The sequence below is a fragment of the Centruroides sculpturatus genome, unplaced genomic scaffold, assembly GCF_000671375.1.
Source record: "Centruroides sculpturatus isolate CEXI.00-Female unplaced genomic scaffold, Cexi_2.0 scaffold210, whole genome shotgun sequence".
In the NCBI taxonomy this organism is placed as follows: Eukaryota; Metazoa; Arthropoda; class Arachnida; order Scorpiones; family Buthidae; genus Centruroides; species Centruroides sculpturatus.
The window spans coordinates 332,190-354,167 of record NW_019384341.1 but is presented as its reverse complement, the minus strand read 5'-3'; the positions used below and the strand labels follow the sequence as shown (position 1 = coordinate 354,167).

General features: G+C 27.8%; 1 long non-coding RNA gene across 2 annotated transcripts in view; it reads right to left on the bottom strand.

Moving 5' to 3' along the window:
• Nucleotides 1–21,978, bottom strand: part of LOC111634385 — a 54,000-nt gene that overhangs the window by 21,336 nt on the left and 10,686 nt on the right. For both annotated transcript variants that reach the window (XR_002758196.1, XR_002758199.1), the window contains exon 2: nt 6,620–6,794. This is a non-coding gene — a long non-coding RNA (uncharacterized LOC111634385). The remainder of the gene's footprint in view (nt 1–6,619; nt 6,795–21,978) is intronic.

Below are 21,978 nucleotides of genomic sequence, written 5' to 3'. Positions count from 1 at the left end.
CTATGTACCTTCATAATTTTACACTTTAGAATAAATATTAGATCTGCGAGGAACATATGGCGTGCCCCTAGCACAGCTGTTGTGTTACATACAAGCAGCAAAGCTCTTTTAGTTAAGCACGCAACTTCCACTGAATATGATCAGATGCGGAAGGTTATGAGGTGCTGAGAGTTTCTTCCACTTTACCTTATTTCCTACTTCAGTGCATCGCCTCTAATAATCCAAACTATTACTTGATTGAAGAAATTGCTTCCTTTTGAATTGTTTCTCAAGATATTTTTTCATATGCAAGAATACAGAATTAAAATTCTTTAACAAAAGAGATACAGTTAATGTTATCTACGTACTTTTTTATTTATAAAAAGAAAGAAATAAAATTAAGTAAATAAGATAAATTAATTTAATCTTAATTTCTTACAATTAACATCAATTAAATCTTAAAATATAGTATAAAATATGAAGATTTATCGAGTATAGAATAATAATTAAAGTAATTTGATTAAGTCTAAATGATTTACATTTTATTATGATCTTATTATGTAATTTCCTCTCAGTAAGGATAATTAGAAAATTATAGAACAGAATAATAATAATAAAAATTAGACAAAGTCTATTACGTTAATTGTAATTTCGAATCGAAAAATGTTGTAACAAAATACTTCGGCTTATCCTTCGAATTCGAAGATATCATTGTTTAAAAAGGTTACATGTCCTGAAAATAAGGAAAGATTTTTATATGCTATAAAGGAAAGATTGTTTGTTTATTTGATAACAGACAAGGACAACATTGAAAACAATTGCACGCTGAAATAAGCATTTAAAATTACTCTTTTGAAAGCAACGTCGTGCAGAAATCATGATTTGCATGAATTGTATGATAAAAATTGTAGATTTNACTTTTTCCGATTAAATACAATTCTTTGATTTATTTCACAGATAAATAACATAATTTGCATAATTTAATTCATCAGCTTCAGTTATACCTGTCCAAAATGTTAAGAATTTAAGATGTCTCTCGTTCTGTGTTTAAGGTAAACTCTGGATATTTTGATGGGTAGATTATTTAGGATGATTGATGAGCATTTAGGACCTAATATAATAATAATTACTAAAATAATTAAGAATTAATATATGATATTATTATGAAAAAGGGCCTTTTCATCTTTGGGAGGGGTTATAAAAACCTCATTAAAGTGGGGTATTCTTGAACGTGGTAAATCGTTTTACCTTCAATTTAGATAAAAATTTCCCAAATTTTCTTCTCGTTTCGGTAACATCGTAGAGGCTTACTTTAAAAACAACTAAGTTATAAATTCATTTTTAAATTAATGTCTATGTTAGAAATTTGTTTAATAATTCAAATTTTTTACTTTATATCTGTATTCGGTGTTTAAAGACAAAAGAAAAACAAACTTTTCATCCAATGCAATAAAACTAATGTTAAGAAGGTTAAATAACCTTTTTAAATTTAAATTTCTATAGAAAATCTGCAGGTTGAACTGTTTATCACGTACTGTACAAACCTTAAACAATCTTTGGTCTGAAAGAAATTTAATTCGTAGATTGAAAGTAATTTTAAACTTACGAAATTCATTTTAGAACTTATAGAAACTTTATGTTAAAAGACTTTTATTATATTAAATATTCATTTATATTATTATATTATTTAATTTTCATTTTGCAAGTAGAAACATACAAAATATTACAAAAGAGTTGTCGGAATTCTCTAAAGAAAAGAATCCTTTGGAGAGCATTTATAAAATAGATTTCTTAGTATCCTGTAGATAACATCTGAATAATATAACTTATTTTTAACTTGATATCAAAAGGAATGTAAATTAATAGGCCCTATTAAAGAGAAAACCATGTCGACACTCTAAGCTCACAGTTAAGTCGCAGGCATTATGTGTAGATATAATATAAATTTGATTAAAATCATTTAGCCCCCCCCCCTACGTGAGGGTTTATGCGTTGTCACCAAGAGCCAGTTATAAGCATAATGAGATCAGGCATGCGAGGATAATGTCCCAAAAGTGCTATAGCGACTGAAAGCGATCAGCAGACCGTGCAATATAGATTAACTTTCTTGTTAATAGTCTAAGCAAAATTTTAAGCATTAGTTTCAAGGTAGGTCGATCTTAACAATTTACTTAATTAGTACTACCGATTATATCGCACTAATCGTTTATTTATTTATTTATTTATTATATTTACAGCGCGAACTATAAAAGTTCTGCTTCGGGATTGTGGAATCATTCGTGCTATATGTCCAACAGATCCACCGAAAACATTTTTATAGCTATATCAATCAAACTTAATACTTGTTACTACTATACTATAGAGCTATTTTTATATCGAGATAAAAAATTATCTGAAGTTCCGAGTAATTTTTCACGATCAGTTTTAATGGAAATTCAAAATTTCTTTGTTGAAAGCCCGGAAACTTACTCAATGCTGAAGATAGATCGTAATACAGGCCAACGTTTATGCTATCTGTTTTATATTGTTTCTGTTTTTAACGTTTTTTTTAAATTTTTTTATACTATTTTGTTATCTATAGCATTATTAATAATACATTTTATTAGATTTTTCGTATTAAAAAATCATTTATTGAAAATTTTATTAGGAAAGTTATAGCAGGCCTAAACTTTGTATTGGCCTAAGGCTTAATTCTGGTATAAGGATGAATTTATCTCAATTAAATAGATCTATATAACTTATTCTAACTATAAAAGATGATTATTTAAAATTACGTATAAAAATATAAATAAATCAGGGGGCTCAGCCGCGAACTCTCTACCCAAACGAATGGCGGACAACGTCTTTTAGACCCCCGCTCGCTTCGAGTCTAGTCGTTCTTCAAACAAAAAACTTCTTCTTCGTGCTAACTGAATATCGGCTCTTCTTTAACACCCCTCGCTCGTTACTAGATTGGAATTTTTGGAGGCTCATCTTGACGTCCCTTTCAGGTACTTCACGTTCGTTTTTGTATCGTTCATGGCTCCATTTTTGAGATAAAATTCGGTTTCAGACTAAGAACAAAAGAGATTCTGAAAATACTTTGTCGGTAATGTTGGGATCGGATTACACTCCGGTTTGAAAATACGTGATGAGTTTGACAATCCAGAAGATATCTTTTTTACCATCTGAATGGTTGCAACTGGAAGCGAAAATTAAACTGCGTTAAAACTATGAAATTTAGATCGGATGGACCATTTTTATCATGGATATTCATCCAATTGGATCGAACAAAATCGATAACATTCCTCGTTTGCTTACTTTGTATTCTCTTCTGGTTTCTTTATATTTAACTTTTTCCGATTAAATACAATTCTTTGATTTATTTCACAGATAAATAACATAATTTGCATAATTTAATTCATCAGCTTCAGTTATACCTGTCCAAAATGTTAAGAATTTAAGATGTCTCTCGTTCTGTGTTTAAGGTAAACTCTGGATATTTTGATGGGTAGATTATTTAGGATGATTGATGAGCATTTAGGACCTAATATAATAATAATTACTAAAATAATTAAGAATTAATATATGATATTATTATGAAAAAGGGCCTTTTCATCTTTGGGAGGGGTTATAAAAACCTCATTAAAGTGGGGTATTCTTGAACGTGGTAAATCGTTTTACCTTCAATTTAGATAAAAATTTCCCAAATTTTCTTCTCGTTTCGGTAACATCGTAGAGGCTTACTTTAAAAACAACTAAGTTATAAATTCATTTTTAAATTAATGTCTATGTTAGAAATTTGTTTAATAATTCAAATTTTTTACTTTATATCTGTATTCGGTGTTTAAAGACAAAAGAAAAACAAACTTTTCATCCAATGCAATAAAACTAATGTTAAGAAGGTTAAATAACCTTTTTAAATTTAAATTTCTATAGAAAATCTGCAGGTTGAACTGTTTATCACGTACTGTACAAACCTTAAACAATCTTTGGTCTGAAAGAAATTTAATTCGTAGATTGAAAGTAATTTTAAACTTACGAAATTCATTTTAGAACTTATAGAAACTTTATGTTAAAAGACTTTTATTATATTAAATATTCATTTATATTATTATATTATTTAATTTTCATTTTGCAAGTAGAAACATACAAAATATTACAAAAGAGTTGTCGGAATTCTCTAAAGAAAAGAATCCTTTGGAGAGCATTTATAAAATAGATTTCTTAGTATCCTGTAGATAACATCTGAATAATATAACTTATTTTTAACTTGATATCAAAAGGAATGTAAATTAATAGGCCCTATTAAAGAGAAAACCATGTCGACACTCTAAGCTCACAGTTAAGTCGCAGGCATTATGTGTAGATATAATATAAATTTGATTAAAATCATTTAGCCCCCCTACGTGAGGGTTTATGCGTTGTCACCAAGAGCCAGTTATAAGCATAATGAGATCAGGCATGCGAGGATAATGTCCCAAAAGTGCTATAGCGACTGAAAGCGATCAGCAGACCGTGCAATATAGATTAACTTTCTTGTTAATAGTCTAAGCAAAATTTTAAGCATTAGTTTCAAGGTAGGTCGATCTTAACAATTTACTTAATTAGTACTACCGATTATATCGCACTAATCGTTTATTTATTTATTTATTTATTATATTTACAGCGCGAACTACAAAAGTTCTGCTTCGGGATTGTGGAATCATTCGTGCTATATGTCCAACAGATCCACCGAAAACATTTTTATAGCTATATCAATCAAACTTAATACTTGTTACTACTATACTATAGAGCTATTTTTATATCGAGATAAAAAATTATCTGAAGTTCCGAGTAATTTTTCACGATCAGTTTTAATGGAAATTCAAAATTTCTTTGTTGAAAGCCCGGAAACTTACTCAATGCTGAAGATAGATCGTAATACAGGCCAACGTTTATGCTATCTGTTTTATATTGTTTCTGTTTTTAACGTTTTTTTTTTTTAATTTTTTTATACTATTTTGTTATCTATAGCATTATTAATAATACATTTTATTAGATTTTTCGTATTAAAAAATCATTTATTGAAAATTTTATTAGGAAAGTTATAGCAGGCCTAAACTTTGTATTGGCCTAAGGCTTAATTCTGGTATAAGGATGAATTTATCTCAATTAAATAGATCTATATAACTTATTCTAACTATAAAAGATGATTATTTAAAATTACGTATAAAAATATAAATAAATTGAACTTGTAGAATATCCAGTTAAGTGTTAGGAGTGAAATTACTATAATAATTATTTTTTAAATTATATTTTAAAAACTTTCAGTTATTAGCAACTAATTAAAACAAACTGGAGATACATTTTGTTAAATATTTAGTAATTAATACAAGTTGCAAACTACGTTAAACTAGTGCCTATATTATTGCAACTTAATTAATCACAATATAAATCTACTATTAGTTAAAAGAAATACAAAAATAATAAAATATTTACCGAACATACAATTGAATTTTGATTAAAATTCAATTAAAATCTTACAATATTTAGGCTACATAAAATGAAAGATTTGTAATTATTTTTTTTCATAATTCTAATAAATTTTTGCTGCAACTCTGAGTTTAATTGGAATTTTTATGCTTGAAGGATGGAATAATGTATGTATGTATATAGCCTATATATATGCCTATTGTTTTCATGTGTAAAAATTGTAAATCGATTTAATACAAAACGAAAACTCTTTTGTAACTTTCGAAAAACAAAATAAGCATAGGTTATGTACAAAAATTATTCCTTTTATTTCCATAACTCAAAATAGATTTTCTTTATTATTGTTATGCTGCAAAGACATATCTGGAAACCAGATGTGCGTGAAAATGTCAAAAACATCTGAGCCCATATTAGCTTAGTTATATGTATAGGGCCTATATATATATATAAAATGAATAAATAAGCTTTTGTACGTTTCGTAAGCTTTCTTTAATTATTCAAAAACTATTTTTCATGATTTATAAATATGACATTTTTTGATGAAAGTATAGAGATACTAATTAGATTACATAGCAATTAAATATAAAAATGATGCCTCGTTTTAGCCTATATAGTAGAATATTGCGTGAATGGTTCTTTTCGTAGTATTTTGTCAGGAATTCTTTTAATATAGGCCTATATATATATTTAATCACGCAAAATTAGTGTCTAAAATAATTAATTATAAATAATTCTAGAGGTTTAGATACTAACGAGATACACCTGCATAAATTATTGTACTTTTTTTTATGTTTTTGGAATAATCCGAAGAGTTTTTTTACGTTAAACATACACAAAAAAGCGGAAAAATATCTGAAAAATGCGTCTAAATATGATATTTAAGTATAAAGGAGGTTAACATCTGTTTGTTTAGCCCCTTTCTAGTTTTTAAGGTGTGTAGTTTTAAATGCATAGACCTATATAACGAGTTTATTATTGAAGTTGGCCAATAAAGTTAGGTCTAGTTTAAACATGAGCTATATTATTATTGAAAAAAAATTAATTTTTATGAGAAATGGGAAAAGTTTAAGCTGAAAATTAGAAATAAAAATTAGGAAAAATAATATAATTAATTTACTCATTTTATCTTTCATAAAGTTATATATAACTAATGTAATTAAGAAGTTTTCTTTTTGTTTTTTCTTACCTTAAAGGTATTTATATTATACGAATCTCTAGCTTTGTGGATCTACTTGCTTCTTTCTCACTGAAGAGTTACTCATTTCCGTTGATGCATTTTTATTTCCGGTCGATCCGGTTAGGTAGGTTGAGATGAACAATCAACTGCTATAGGCCTCTGGATAAGCTGGAAACTTTTCTTCCTTTCATTATAGACGGTTAATAGGGCATACAATAAACAACGGAAACATTAAAGTTCATCACGGTAGTAAATTTTAATGCTATTAACAACAAAAAAAATTTTTTTATATCAATAAAATTAGTTTGAATAGTTTTGTTGAAATTTCTGGAAAGTAAATTTTATCTCAATGATAGGTATAGTATTTATTTTTAAATATTTTAGGTATAAAAACTATAGTTTAACTCTTTAAATAGCAAGAAATAAGAAAAAATCGATTTCGAATTATATAAATAAAAATAAAGTTTTTAAAATATATATATATATAATCACACATATATATATAATTTTTATAAATTTTAATTATCCCATTGTTTTCTGAAGACGTTTTTTTGATTTAATATCCCTAAACACCCACTCATAATTTTTGTTTATACTTATATGGTTGTTTTTCTTGTACAGTCGTCAGTTGGGTTTTGATTTCCCTAATAGGTTATTATTTCTATTTATACAATCAAAACTGGCATCATTAGTCGCTATGAAAATTCTGCAGCATTTCTGAATTACAACATTAAAAGAAAAAAAAAGGTGTACAAATGAATAATTGATTGTTCACAACATTAAAAAAAGGGAAAATTATTCTATTTATCAATTGGTTTAATCATTTTTTAAAATGATAAAACAATACTTAATTAAGACATTATGCAAATTTTAAGTGCTGAGCTGTAAATTATTTTTAGATGCTCCATTATTAACGTTACAGTCAAAATTAATTTTAAGAAATTTCAATTGGAAATATGTAGAAATATTAAAACTTTTTAAATTATAATTTTATGATTTAAAAATTTTTTAATCTAACAAACAAAATAATTGATGTAAAAACTACATATTTCACTTTGTAGATCTAGATCTATAAGTGAGTTGATTAATCATTTTGTAGCATGCATGATTACTAGAGCATCCATTCATGTAAATTTGTAAGTAACACCATAGACTATTTAAAAAAAAAAAAAAAAAAGAGTTTTAAATCTTAAGAATCGGTATAAAAAAAGAGTTAAACCTAAGTTTATAATTAAATATAATTTTATATCGCCTATCAGGTTGATGCTCACACGATAATGTTTCATTAGGTAATAAAATCATTATTTAAAAGTTGTTAATAAATGGTACCTTATTCAATTTAAGTGAAGCTTAAATATATTGGAACAAATTTAAAAATGCTATCAAGAGGAAACAAAAGTAAATTGTATTAAAAAAAAATAATAATCTTTTATAATTCAACTGTCCATATTGAAAGAATGATGGATGAAAATGGATTTCACATATAATTCTTTGAAGGTAAGCTCATTATAGTTTGCTAATAATTTATGTTATCTTCATCAATTATGATTTTTAAAAGTAGAATTTTTATATTAATAATCTAATCGTTGACGTATAATATTCTGCAGACAAGTTTGGTTTAAATGTAACTACTGTATTTAGTTATGCTGAGTCTTGTGTTGTCATCAAACGCCAAGAAGCAATCTAATATTACAAAATTTTCTTTTGACTCGAAACTTCTGGAAATATTCCAAAAGTAGTTGGCGTCTCTGCTTGGCTGACACTCTTTCCGGATTGTTTTTATTTATTTTCCGGTTCCGGAGAATTTCCGTCAGTCTTCTTTCTTGAATCTTGAATTCGTAGCCTTTCGAGTGTAACGGGGTCCGAACCTAACTAGATTAATGATGCTTCAGTTTCAAGAAGTTGAAAAGAAATTCATTTTATCTCCTTTCTTTCCCTTTAAGATAAGTTTCTTACATCGTTTTTTGTCTTCACCTTCTCTCAAGACCAGTGAAGCTCGTATGTTTTGATGGTAAACCTATGCAAGTAGTCTACTTTTTCGAGTTGTTTCTGGCAACCGTATCAAACTTTTATTCCTTTTTCTTTCTCTTATTCGGAAGAAGAAATGTTTTAGCTTTTAAAGTAAGATATTTTTTTCATAATTTTGAAAGATATACATATAACTTCAAGGGTCGTGCTCTACATCTACCCTGTAGATCCGAATTTGTCAGGGTATCTGACAACAAATTCGGTTCTAGAGAGGTTTGTGTGGTGCATACGATTCACCGATGTTCTTCATCCAGAAAAATAATCGAAAATTTGAACATCTATTGTTATAAAATATTAGATTAGGCCAATATTTTTCCTCGTATCTTAATTAGAATTCAAAGTTCTAAGTTATTTATCAATTGGCATCGGAGGTTTTGCAATATCTTAAATAATTTGATTTCAAGTTAGAAAAGAAATAAAGATTATATGAACTAATATATAAAATTCAAATGTAAAACAGGAGATCTTTCTTTTTATAACTGGAAATTTCGATTCCTTTTTCTTTTTGCACAACCTTTTTTAAATTTTGCAAATTATAATCATTTCGAGTAAATTTGCATCTATATTTGATTCATTCAAATTTTCTTTCGTCTCCGCACGGAATTTTATTTAAAGAAGGCTATGTACCTTCATAATTTTACACTTTAGAATAAATATTAGATCTGCGAGGAACATATGGCGTGCCCCTAGCACAGCTGTTGTGTTACATACAAGCAGCAAAGCTCTTTTAGTTAAGCACGCAACTTCCACTGAATATGATCAGATGCGGAAGGTTATGAGGTGCTGAGAGTTTCTTCCACTTTACCTTATTTCCTACTTCAGTGCATCGCCTCTAATAATCCAAACTATTACTTGATTGAAGAAATTGCTTCCTTTTGAATTGTTTCTCAAGATATTTTTTCATATGCAAGAATACAGAATTAAAATTCTTTAACAAAAGAGATACAGTTAATGTTATCTACGTACTTTTTTATTTATAAAAAGAAAGAAATAAAATTAAGTAAATAAGATAAATTAATTTAATCTTAATTTCTTACAATTAACATCAATTAAATCTTAAAATATAGTATAAAATATGAAGATTTATCGAGTATAGAATAATAATTAAAGTAATTTGATTAAGTCTAAATGATTTACATTTTATTATGATCTTATTATGTAATTTCCTCTCAGTAAGGATAATTAGAAAATTATAGAACAGAATAATAATAATAAAAATTAGACAAAGTCTATTACGTTAATTGTAATTTCGAATCGAAAAATGTTGTAACAAAATACTTCAGCTTATCCTTCGAATTCGAAGATATCATTGTTTAAAAAGGTTACATGTCCTGAAAATAAGGAAAGATTTTTATATGCTATAAAGGAAAGATTGTTTGTTTATTTGATAACAGACAAGGACAACATTAAAAACAATTGCACGCTGAAATAAGCATTTAAAATTACTCTTTTGAAAGCAACGTCGTGCAGAAATCATGATTTGCATGAATTGTATGATAAAAATTGTAGATTTGAAAGGTCAAAAATAAAATATTCTGAATATAAATTCTCGTTTTTGTAAGAATTTCGATAATTTCAGCGACTGATAATTGTTCTGCGGCTTCCGTAGTAATATTAATACAGAAGTTGTTTTTTTTTTGCCAATTTTCTATACTTGCATACAAAAATTTTTAAATTCTACCGTTACGAGTTTAAAATCTATTTATAGATTAAAATCTGCGGTTTTTTTCTATAATAAATATGAACTAGAAAGACATTTTAGACGCTATTTTAAACTTTCAAAGATCACTTTTAAATATTTTTATTTTTTAATTATTGAAAATTTATATAATTATTTCAGAAAATAAATGTTATTGTTTATTTCAATAAATATAATTAATTAATTGTACTTTTTGCTAACTTAATACAAGCAATATTACAATATAAATGTATCAATACCAGTCTATCAGCTTGATCAAGATTTCGCTCATATTTTATCGATATTTAAAGCACAACTGTAAAATATTTTGTATTAATTTTATATTTAAATCGAATATTAAAATTTCTAAATAAATAAAATTTTCTATTTTAGTTTATTATTAAATTTTTGTAAATTTATAACTTATTGTGATCTGTAATTATATGAAAAATTCCTTTTAGAAATTCCTTAAAATAGAAACTTTCTATAAATAAATTTTACTGTTAAAAGGAGAAAATCGGTAAATTTACATTATAAATTTACTATTATAATTCTTCTAAGTTTGTATGAATAGTTGGAATTAGTTCAAATTAGATTAACAGCAATGTACAGAATACCACTCATTTAATCATGATGTGATAAACCTTAATTGTCCTAATTTATTTTTAATTAAATACTATACATGTTTAAAATAATTATTAAATATTTATAGGCTATTTAAACAATGTTTATTAAATAAGTTATTAAATATAACATTTCAAATTTTAATTATTATTTCGTGACATCTATTACTCACTATACAAGTCTATATATTATAATGTATGAAATTTTATAGTATTTTAATTATAGAAAAATCTTTTACTGTGTGAAATAAACTTTATATAAAACTCTTCTTTTTTTAAAAAAATTTCGACTGATAAATTGGTTTGAAAATTGCGAAATTTGTGATTTTGACGAGAAAAAAATGGGACCAATGTTTTTTAGCAGTGTTGCTATGGTAACGGTACGTGACACGAAAAAAAGAAGTAAAGTGTAGTCATGGGAACAATTTCACACACACTTTTCATGGTCCCGGTTCAAAGTTCCTTCCTCAATTATCTACTCGAATTTCAAAACCGAAATTATGAATGCTGATGCACATAAATTGCTAATCCTTAAAAACATTTTTTTTCCCTCTCCTTCCTTCTACTGCTTCTTTGTCCCCCTTTACTCTATAAGCATTGCTTAGGAAGCATTACTAGAAACCACACCTCATCGAAGTTAAGAAAATAAGGTCCCCGAGGATACGGTAGGAGGGGCACTCATGAGAGTTCTATTCAGCAAATTTCGTCACGCCCACCCCTTAAGGGATGTTTTGAGAGTACGAAGAGACGATAAACAAAAGATGGTGCTATTAAGTTTAGAAGCTAGATAATTTGCCGCCTTCAGTTCTTTAGCGCGAAAATAAAACGGGGTGAATACTGTCGCGTGCAAGGTCAAGAGAAGATGCTCCTTAATTGTGTTTAGGGTGAAGGATGTAGTCACCGGCAACACCGAAACGTCGTCTACTAAATTCGGGTGATATAGCGTGAGTTTATTGTTCCGAAGTCATTACCAATGCATTAGTATCTCACCCGTGGTTCGTCAAGGTAATGTGCCACGCCGCAACCGTGCGCGTCTAGAATAATAAATGATTTACGTTTCCTCACGTTTGCCTGTTGACAAATCTTTAAACAGTCGACAGCAGATACTGATGTTAGTTTGAAACGAGAGAAAAGGTGAAAAAACTTTAACCTAATGACAATGACATTCATTGTTTGAATGATTAGTCTCAATTACTTTAGAGATAAAATAGACTTGGTACCACTTTTTTTTAAATATATATATATATTAAAATGAATAATGGTGACTGTCATACCAATAAAATGACAGCGAGGTTATAAATTATATTACAAAAGCTGTGCTTCTGATTATACATGCTTATGTAATTTTTTTTTTTATATGTGTATTATGTTTTTCTTTAGATGACCTAAGTTTAATTTCATAGTACTTAAAATAAATATTGTTTGTATTGTATCGAATATATTAAAGTGGATTCTTTTGTTAAATAAATAAATTATTTTCTATAATTCGTAAGGTGCCGAACGGAATAATAAATTAGAAGAGAATTACTGTACTCGAAAATGATTTTCTAGTAAATATCTATATAGAATATCGGCTATAGTTGTTAGAAAATAAAATTGCATGTAAATATCGTTCTCCGTACTCGAAAGATTGATGGCATAAAACCTTGGCTTCGAAAGAATGAATCTTCAATAACACGCACATCATCATCTAATCAAAGATCTGTAGTCGAAAGCGGTTCAGAAAACGAGTAAAATCACGCGAATTTTGCTCTAATATTATTTTCATTGCTTGTCCTTTCGGTCAGAATTTCGATTCTGAATTACATTCAACAATATTTTCAATCTTGTCAAAATTGCATTATCTTCACCCATTTAGGTGAATATAGACTCATAAAATAAACCCATAAAATAGAAATCATTTTAAATCGCCTATATTATAAAACTATCAAAACCATCTGCAATATTCTCTTAAGAGTTTTTTTTTATTTAACATTTAAACAAAAATTTCAAAAAAATTGAATTGGTTTAAACTATTTTTTTTTCCAAATTAACGCTTTATTTCTAAAGTGCCTTTATATCTGTGCTTACAGATTGCTTTATATATTTTAACAGATCAATTTGAATTTAACAATAAGTTTATATGAAACTTTATTTAGTTCCGCACAATCTAAATGTTTTTGTAGATATTTTATAAGTTATTTATCAAACATCTCCATAAGCTAATCAGAATTTTGGCTTATAAGTTACATAAATTCATTCCAGGGCTCCAAAAAATTAATTTAACAGCTCTTAATTGTAGCAATAAAACATTCAAATTATCATAAAATTTACTCTTAACCTAACCGAAAATTAGCAATTTATATGCGTTGATGAGAAAGAATCCCAATAATTTATTTTGTTAGTTTTTATTTTAGAAATTAATATTAATTGTTATATTTTACATAAAGGTTTACAATTTCAATTTATTCAATAAAGTTGATTAAGTCATAGAATTAATATTTTAAACTTAAATGGTAAAATAGATTTATTTCATAATAATCTTCGCTTATCTAAATAATTCAGATTGCCTCTTTTTTTATTTTTTTTTATTAACCATTTACATCGTCAAGGCTGCTGATGTAAGATTTATCTAACACATTAAAATTCTACAGTTAAAAGTTATCTCATCTTGCTTTTCTTCTTTTTTTTTCTATCATAATTATATCTTAAGGCTACGTTAAGTCTATCAATAATCATTTTCAATGCGTTTCTTCACAAAGAATTAAGCTTTGAAAATTTCAAATTTATAATTCGCTTTTAAAATCGCATTATTAGAGAAAGATCTTCAATAATGCATTTTTAAACGCAAATTTCATTTTATTTTAAAGAGTTTCGCATGGCACATTACATTGAAACACCTGGCAATGTCTTAGCGATTCTATTTTCCTCCCAACATCTATTTATTGGGTACTGTTTTTAACCAATGAGAAAAAAAGGGACGAATAAGGGGAGGCAATGGGGATTCGCGTAATCACAGGTATGGTAGACCGGTCCGTAGTTCTAACCTCCATTAATATACATTCGGATGAAAGTACAAATTATCCTTCGCTCTACCGATCTCAGACTCGAAGTTTCAAGACATCTGGGGGTTTACGGGGGGTTTTAGAACTTGTTTCTTTTCTTTCAATGTTCCAAGTCGTGAGTTGGTTGTCGTGGTATGGCATCACGTCCTCTGGTATTCGCCTTCCTTCATCCCGAGGCGTGTCCTCGCCGACCCTGCTGGTCGCTAGTGGCGTGAGGGGTGGGAAAATTTTCTACTGTTCTATCAGACCACACCTTTCCTTTTTTTTTACTCATCTCTCTCAAATATTTTTGCGTGACTGTAGTTACTCTAATTTTCATAGAGAGAGATTGTCGTCTTTGTCTATTAAACAAAGATCATACAAAACGGCCCTTGATGTCAGATGTACGGATTGAAAATGAAGTAAAATCAACGAAAATCTTCACAAGATAATAGTAAAAAAATATATATATAAGTTTCTATCCTACTCATTCCACAAGCCCGTTTCAGATAAAATAATTTATAACTGTACTATTTTGAAGGCGTGATGTTATTAATTCTAATATTTAAACTCTATAATCGAGTATGGAGTGTGAAAATTGAACATACGACAATGTTTACACGCTAAAAAGTATGTTACGGGATTTTTATTTCACGAAAATATTAAACTTGTACTAAATTTAAGAAGAGGAAACAACTTAATTACGTTTAAAGTTGTGAAAAAACTTTTCTAAGTTTCGAAGCTTGGATAATTTAATTTTATCGTATTCGTGTTCAATAGTTCATAAATTTACATTAAACCGTATCGTTAGTTTAAAAAATAGTAAAAAGAATCATTTACGGGAAAACTCGGTATTCTGTGAAAACCGTTACCGATAAATGATGAGAAATAATTTCGGGTTAATTAAATTCTAATTGTGTTTCATATTAGATTTTAAATTAAAGATAATGTTTGCTAATAAATTTCTCCAATGATTAGTTCAGTTTTTCTTCGAGATGTGGCCAAAGAATTGTTAGAATTTTGATTAATGGTCGCACCCTCTACTGATGTAATCGCTGTGTTATATTTTTTTTAAATATATATATTTATATACAATCATTGAAATGACGTATAATGATTAAACAAAACGTCATAGTTTTATTCGTTCATCTAGTTGCACATATACAACGAAGGGGGAAGAAGTTCGTTGGTGGATTACATCCGTCCTTTAAAATTAATCGTGGGTTAATTGGATCTACGTTTAATATAATTATTTATTTTTATACTATTAAGTACCTTTTGGGTATACGGATGTATGCTTATACGTTACATAAATGAAACTCGTGATCAGTAACAAGATTTAAACGTGTTTAGTTAGACAACATCCACAGTCACGTATTACGACCTCTGGGCGAATAAAAGGTAGTGGTAGAGTTGAGCCGAATCTGGTGCCTGGGGCTTGAGTGCCAGACCTTCCAGAAGAAATCAAAGAACAATTAAGTTTCGCTAAACTCATTTCGAAACCAGCTCTCGTCTTCCGCACCCACAGAAGCTGTCTCATACTTTCTTGTTTTCTTTCTTCTGTTCGGTTCTTCAGCAAGACTTGCAGCAAAATAATTGTTTCTTTTGACAGAATGACGAAAATTGAGGTCGCCGACTGACGACCTGCGAGAGGAAGGGAGAAAGCTTCTAATGCATCTCGTTTGATTACCGTAGCTGATGACTTTGATAATGCAGAGTTTCAAAAAGTCCCTAGAAGGACGCGAATTGATGCTTGGTTATATTTGCCTAATCCATCTTATATTAAATCGCTGAGATAATGTGCAAAGAAATACTAAAGGCTAAATATATTTTATTTAAATGATACATTTCTTACAATGACCTCGTTAAAGATCTTTTTTTGGGGGGAAATTTTTTGCTCTTTATACACGATAAGAAAAAAAAAACTACTTAGGATAAAACCCAACCGCGTCGTAACCAGAAAATATAATTAAAGTAAGAAAATATGATTAAATAAAAAAAATTTNAGAATAATAATTAAAGTAATTTGATTAAGTCTAAATGATTTACATTTTATTATGATCTTATTATGTAATTTCCTCTCAGTAAGGATAATTAGAAAATTACTTTAAATAGCAAGAAATAAGAAAAAATCGATTTCGAATTATATAAATAAAAATAAAGTTTTTAAAATATATATATATATAATCACACATATATATATAATTTTTATAAATTTTAATTATCCCATTGTTTTCTGAAGACGTTTTTTTGATTTAATATCCCTAAACACCCACTCATAATTTTTGTTTATACTTATATGGTTGTTTTTCTTGTACAGTCGTCAGTTGGGTTTTGATTTCCCTAATAGGTTATTATTTCTATTTATACAATCAAAACTGGCATCATTAGTCGCTATGAAAATTCTGCAGCATTTCTGAATTACAACATTAAAAGAAAAAAAAAGGTGTACAAATGAATAATTGATTGTTCACAACATTAAAAAAAGGGAAAATTATTCTATTTATCAATTGGTTTAATCATTTTTTAAAATGATAAAACAATACTTAATTAAGACATTATGCAAATTTTAAGTGCTGAGCTGTAAATTATTTTTAGATGCTCCATTATTAACGTTACAGTCAAAATTAATTTTAAGAAATTTCAATTGGAAATATGTAGAAATATTAAAACTTTTTAAATTATAATTTTATGATTTAAAAATTTTTTAATCTAACAAACAAAATAATTGATGTAAAAACTACATATTTCACTTTGTAGATCTAGATCTATAAGTGAGTTGATTAATCATTTTGTAGCATGCATGATTACTAGAGCATCCATTCATGTAAATTTGTAAGTAACACCATAGACTATTTAAAAAAAAAAAAAAAAAAGAGTTTTAAATCTTAAGAATCGGTATAAAAAAAGAGTTAAACCTAAGTTTATAATTAAATATAATTTTATATCGCCTATCAGGTTGATGCTCACACGATAATGTTTCATTAGGTAATAAAATCATTATTTAAAAGTTGTTAATAAATGGTACCTTATTCAATTTAAGTGAAGCTTAAATATATTGGAACAAATTTAAAAATGCTATCAAGAGGAAACAAAAGTAAATTGTATTAAAAAAAAATAATAATCTTTTATAATTCAACTGTCCATATTGAAAGAATGATGGATGAAAATGGATTTCACATATAATTCTTTGAAGGTAAGCTCATTATAGTTTGCTAATAATTTATGTTATCTTCATCAATTATGATTTTTAAAAGTAGAATTTTTATATTAATAATCTAATCGTTGACGTATAATATTCTGCAGACAAGTTTGGTTTAAATGTAACTACTGTATTTAGTTATGCTGAGTCTTGTGTTGTCATCAAACGCCAAGAAGCAATCTAATATTACAAAATTTTCTTTTGACTCGAAACTTCTGGAAATATTCCAAAAGTAGTTGGCGTCTCTGCTTGGCTGACACTCTTTCCGGATTGTTTTTATTTATTTTCCGGTTCCGGAGAATTTCCGTCAGTCTTCTTTCTTGAATCTTGAATTCGTAGCCTTTCGAGTGTAACGGGGTCCGAACCTAACTAGATTAATGATGCTTCAGTTTCAAGAAGTTGAAAAGAAATTCATTTTATCTCCTTTCTTTCCCTTTAAGATAAGTTTCTTACATCGTTTTTTGTCTTCACCTTCTCTCAAGACCAGTGAAGCTCGTATGTTTTGATGGTAAACCTATGCAAGTAGTCTACTTTTTCGAGTTGTTTCTGGCAACCGTATCAAACTTTTATTCCTTTTTCTTTCTCTTATTCGGAAGAAGAAATGTTTTAGCTTTTAAAGTAAGATATTTTTTTCATAATTTTGAAAGATATACATATAACTTCAAGGGTCGTGCTCTACATCTACCCTGTAGATCCGAATTTGTCAGGGTATCTGACAACAAATTCGGTTCTAGAGAGGTTTGTGTGGTGCATACGATTCACCGATGTTCTTCATCCAGAAAAATAATCGAAAATTTGAACATCTATTGTTATAAAATATTAGATTAGGCCAATATTTTTCCTCGTATCTTAATTAGAATTCAAAGTTCTAAGTTATTTATCAATTGGCATCGGAGGTTTTGCAATATCTTAAATAATTTGATTTCAAGTTAGAAAAGAAATAAAGATTATATGAACTAATATATAAAATTCAAATGTAAAACAGGAGATCTTTCTTTTTATAACTGGAAATTTCGATTCCTTTTTCTTTTTGCACAACCTTTTTTAAATTTTGCAAATTATAATCATTTCGAGTAAATTTGCATCTATATTTGATTCATTCAAATTTTCTTTCGTCTCCGCACGGAATTTTATTTAAAGAAGGCTATGTACCTTCATAATTTTACACTTTAGAATAAATATTAGATCTGCGAGGAACATATGGCGTGCCCCTAGCACAGCTGTTGTGTTACATACAAGCAGCAAAGCTCTTTTAGTTAAGCACGCAACTTCCACTGAATATGATCAGATGCGGAAGGTTATGAGGTGCTGAGAGTTTCTTCCACTTTACCTTATTTCCTACTTCAGTGCATCGCCTCTAATAATCCAAACTATTACTTGATTGAAGAAATTGCTTCCTTTTGAATTGTTTCTCAAGATATTTTTTCATATGCAAGAATACAGAATTAAAATTCTTTAACAAAAGAGATACAGTTAATGTTATCTACGTACTTTTTTATTTATAAAAAGAAAGAAATAAAATTAAGTAAATAAGATAAATTAATTTAATCTTAATTTCTTACAATTAACATCAATTAAATCTTAAAATATAGTATAAAATATGAAGATTTATCGAGTATAGAATAATAATTAAAGTAATTTGATTAAGTCTAAATGATTTACATTTTATTATGATCTTATTATGTAATTTCCTCTCAGTAAGGATAATTAGAAAATTATAGAACAGAATAATAATAATAAAAATTAGACAAAGTCTATTACGTTAATTGTAATTTCGAATCGAAAAATGTTGTAACAAAATACTTCAGCTTATCCTTCGAATTCGAAGATATCATTGTTTAAAAAGGTTACATGTCCTGAAAATAAGGAAAGATTTTTATATGCTATAAAGGAAAGATTGTTTGTTTATTTGATAACAGACAAGGACAACATTAAAAACAATTGCACGCTGAAATAAGCATTTAAAATTACTCTTTTGAAAGCAACGTCGTGCAGAAATCATGATTTGCATGAATTGTATGATAAAAATTGTAGATTTGAAAGGTCAAAAATAAAATATTCTGAATATAAATTCTCGTTTTTGTAAGAATTTCGATAATTTCAGCGACTGATAATTGTTCTGCGGCTTCCGTAGTAATATTAATACAGAAGTTGTTTTTTTTTTGCCAATTTTCTATACTTGCATACAAAAATTTTTAAATTCTACCGTTACGAGTTTAAAATCTATTTATAGATTAAAATCTGCGGTTTTTTTCTATAATAAATATGAACTAGAAAGACATTTTAGACGCTATTTTAAACTTTCAAAGATCACTTTTAAATATTTTTATTTTTTAATTATTGAAAATTTATATAATTATTTCAGAAAATAAATGTTATTGTTTATTTCAATAAATATAATTAATTAATTGTACTTTTTGCTAACTTAATACAAGCAATATTACAATATAAATGTATCAATACCAGTCTATCAGCTTGATCAAGATTTCGCTCATATTTTATCGATATTTAAAGCACAACTGTAAAATATTTTGTATTAATTTTATATTTAAATCGAATATTAAAATTTCTAAATAAATAAAATTTTCTATTTTAGTTTATTATTAAATTTTTGTAAATTTATAACTTATTGTGATCTGTAATTATATGAAAAATTCCTTTTAGAAATTCCTTAAAATAGAAACTTTCTATAAATAAATTTTACTGTTAAAAGGAGAAAATCGGTAAATTTACATTATAAATTTACTATTATAATTCTTCTAAGTTTGTATGAATAGTTGGAATTAGTTCAAATTAGATTAACAGCAATGTACAGAATACCACTCATTTAATCATGATGTGATAAACCTTAATTGTCCTAATTTATTTTTAATTAAATACTATACATGTTTAAAATAATTATTAAATATTTATAGGCTATTTAAACAATGTTTATTAAATAAGTTATTAAATATAACATTTCAAATTTTAATTATTATTTCGTGACATCTATTACTCACTATACAAGTCTATATATTATAATGTATGAAATTTTATAGTATTTTAATTATAGAAAAATCTTTTACTGTGTGAAATAAACTTTATATAAAACTCTTCTTTTTTTAAAAAAATTTCGACTGATAAATTGGTTTGAAAATTGCGAAATTTGTGATTTTGACGAGAAAAAAATGGGACCAATGTTTTTTAGCAGTGTTGCTATGGTAACGGTACGTGACACGAAAAAAAGAAGTAAAGTGTAGTCATGGGAACAATTTCACACACACTTTTCATGGTCCCGGTTCAAAGTTCCTTCCTCAATTATCTACTCGAATTTCAAAACCGAAATTATGAATGCTGATGCACATAAATTGCTAATCCTTAAAAACATTTTTTTTCCCTCTCCTTCCTTCTACTGCTTCTTTGTCCCCCTTTACTCTATAAGCATTGCTTAGGAAGCATTACTAGAAACCACACCTCATCGAAGTTAAGAAAATAAGGTCCCCGAGGATACGGTAGGAGGGGCACTCATGAGAGTTCTATTCAGCAAATTTCGTCACGCCCACCCCTTAAGGGATGTTTTGAGAGTACGAAGAGACGATAAACAAAAGATGGTGCTATTAAGTTTAGAAGCTAGATAATTTGCCGCCTTCAGTTCTTTAGCGCGAAAATAAAACGGGGTGAATACTGTCGCGTGCAAGGTCAAGAGAAGATGCTCCTTAATTGTGTTTAGGGTGAAGGATGTAGTCACCGGCAACACCGAAACGTCGTCTACTAAATTCGGGTGATATAGCGTGAGTTTATTGTTCCGAAGTCATTACCAATGCATTAGTATCTCACCCGTGGTTCGTCAAGGTAATGTGCCACGCCGCAACCGTGCGCGTCTAGAATAATAAATGATTTACGTTTCCTCACGTTTGCCTGTTGACAAATCTTTAAACAGTCGACAGCAGATACTGATGTTAGTTTGAAACGAGAGAAAAGGTGAAAAAACTTTAACCTAATGACAATGACATTCATTGTTTGAATGATTAGTCTCAATTACTTTAGAGATAAAATAGACTTGGTACCACTTTTTTTTAAATATATATATATATTAAAATGAATAATGGTGACTGTCATACCAATAAAATGACAGCGAGGTTATAAATTATATTACAAAAGCTGTGCTTCTGATTATACATGCTTATGTAATTTTTTTTTTATATGTGTATTATGTTTTTCTTTAGATGACCTAAGTTTAATTTCATAGTACTTAAAATAAATATTGTTTGTATTGTATCGAATATATTAAAGTGGATTCTTTTGTTAAATAAATAAATTATTTTCTATAATTCGTAAGGTGCCGAACGGAATAATAAATTAGAAGAGAATTACTGTACTCGAAAATGATTTTCTAGTAAATATCTATATAGAATATCGGCTATAGTTGTTAGAAAATAAAATTGCATGTAAATATCGTTCTCCGTACTCGAAAGATTGATGGCATAAAACCTTGGCTTCGAAAGAATGAATCTTCAATAACACGCACATCATCATCTAATCAAAGATCTGTAGTCGAAAGCGGTTCAGAAAACGAGTAAAATCACGCGAATTTTGCTCTAATATTATTTTCATTGCTTGTCCTTTCGGTCAGAATTTCGATTCTGAATTACATTCAACAATATTTTCAATCTTGTCAAAATTGCATTATCTTCACCCATTTAGGTGAATATAGACTCATAAAATAAACCCATAAAATAGAAATCATTTTAAATCGCCTATATTATAAAACTATCAAAACCATCTGCAATATTCTCTTAAGAGTTTTTTTTTATTTAACATTTAAACAAAAATTT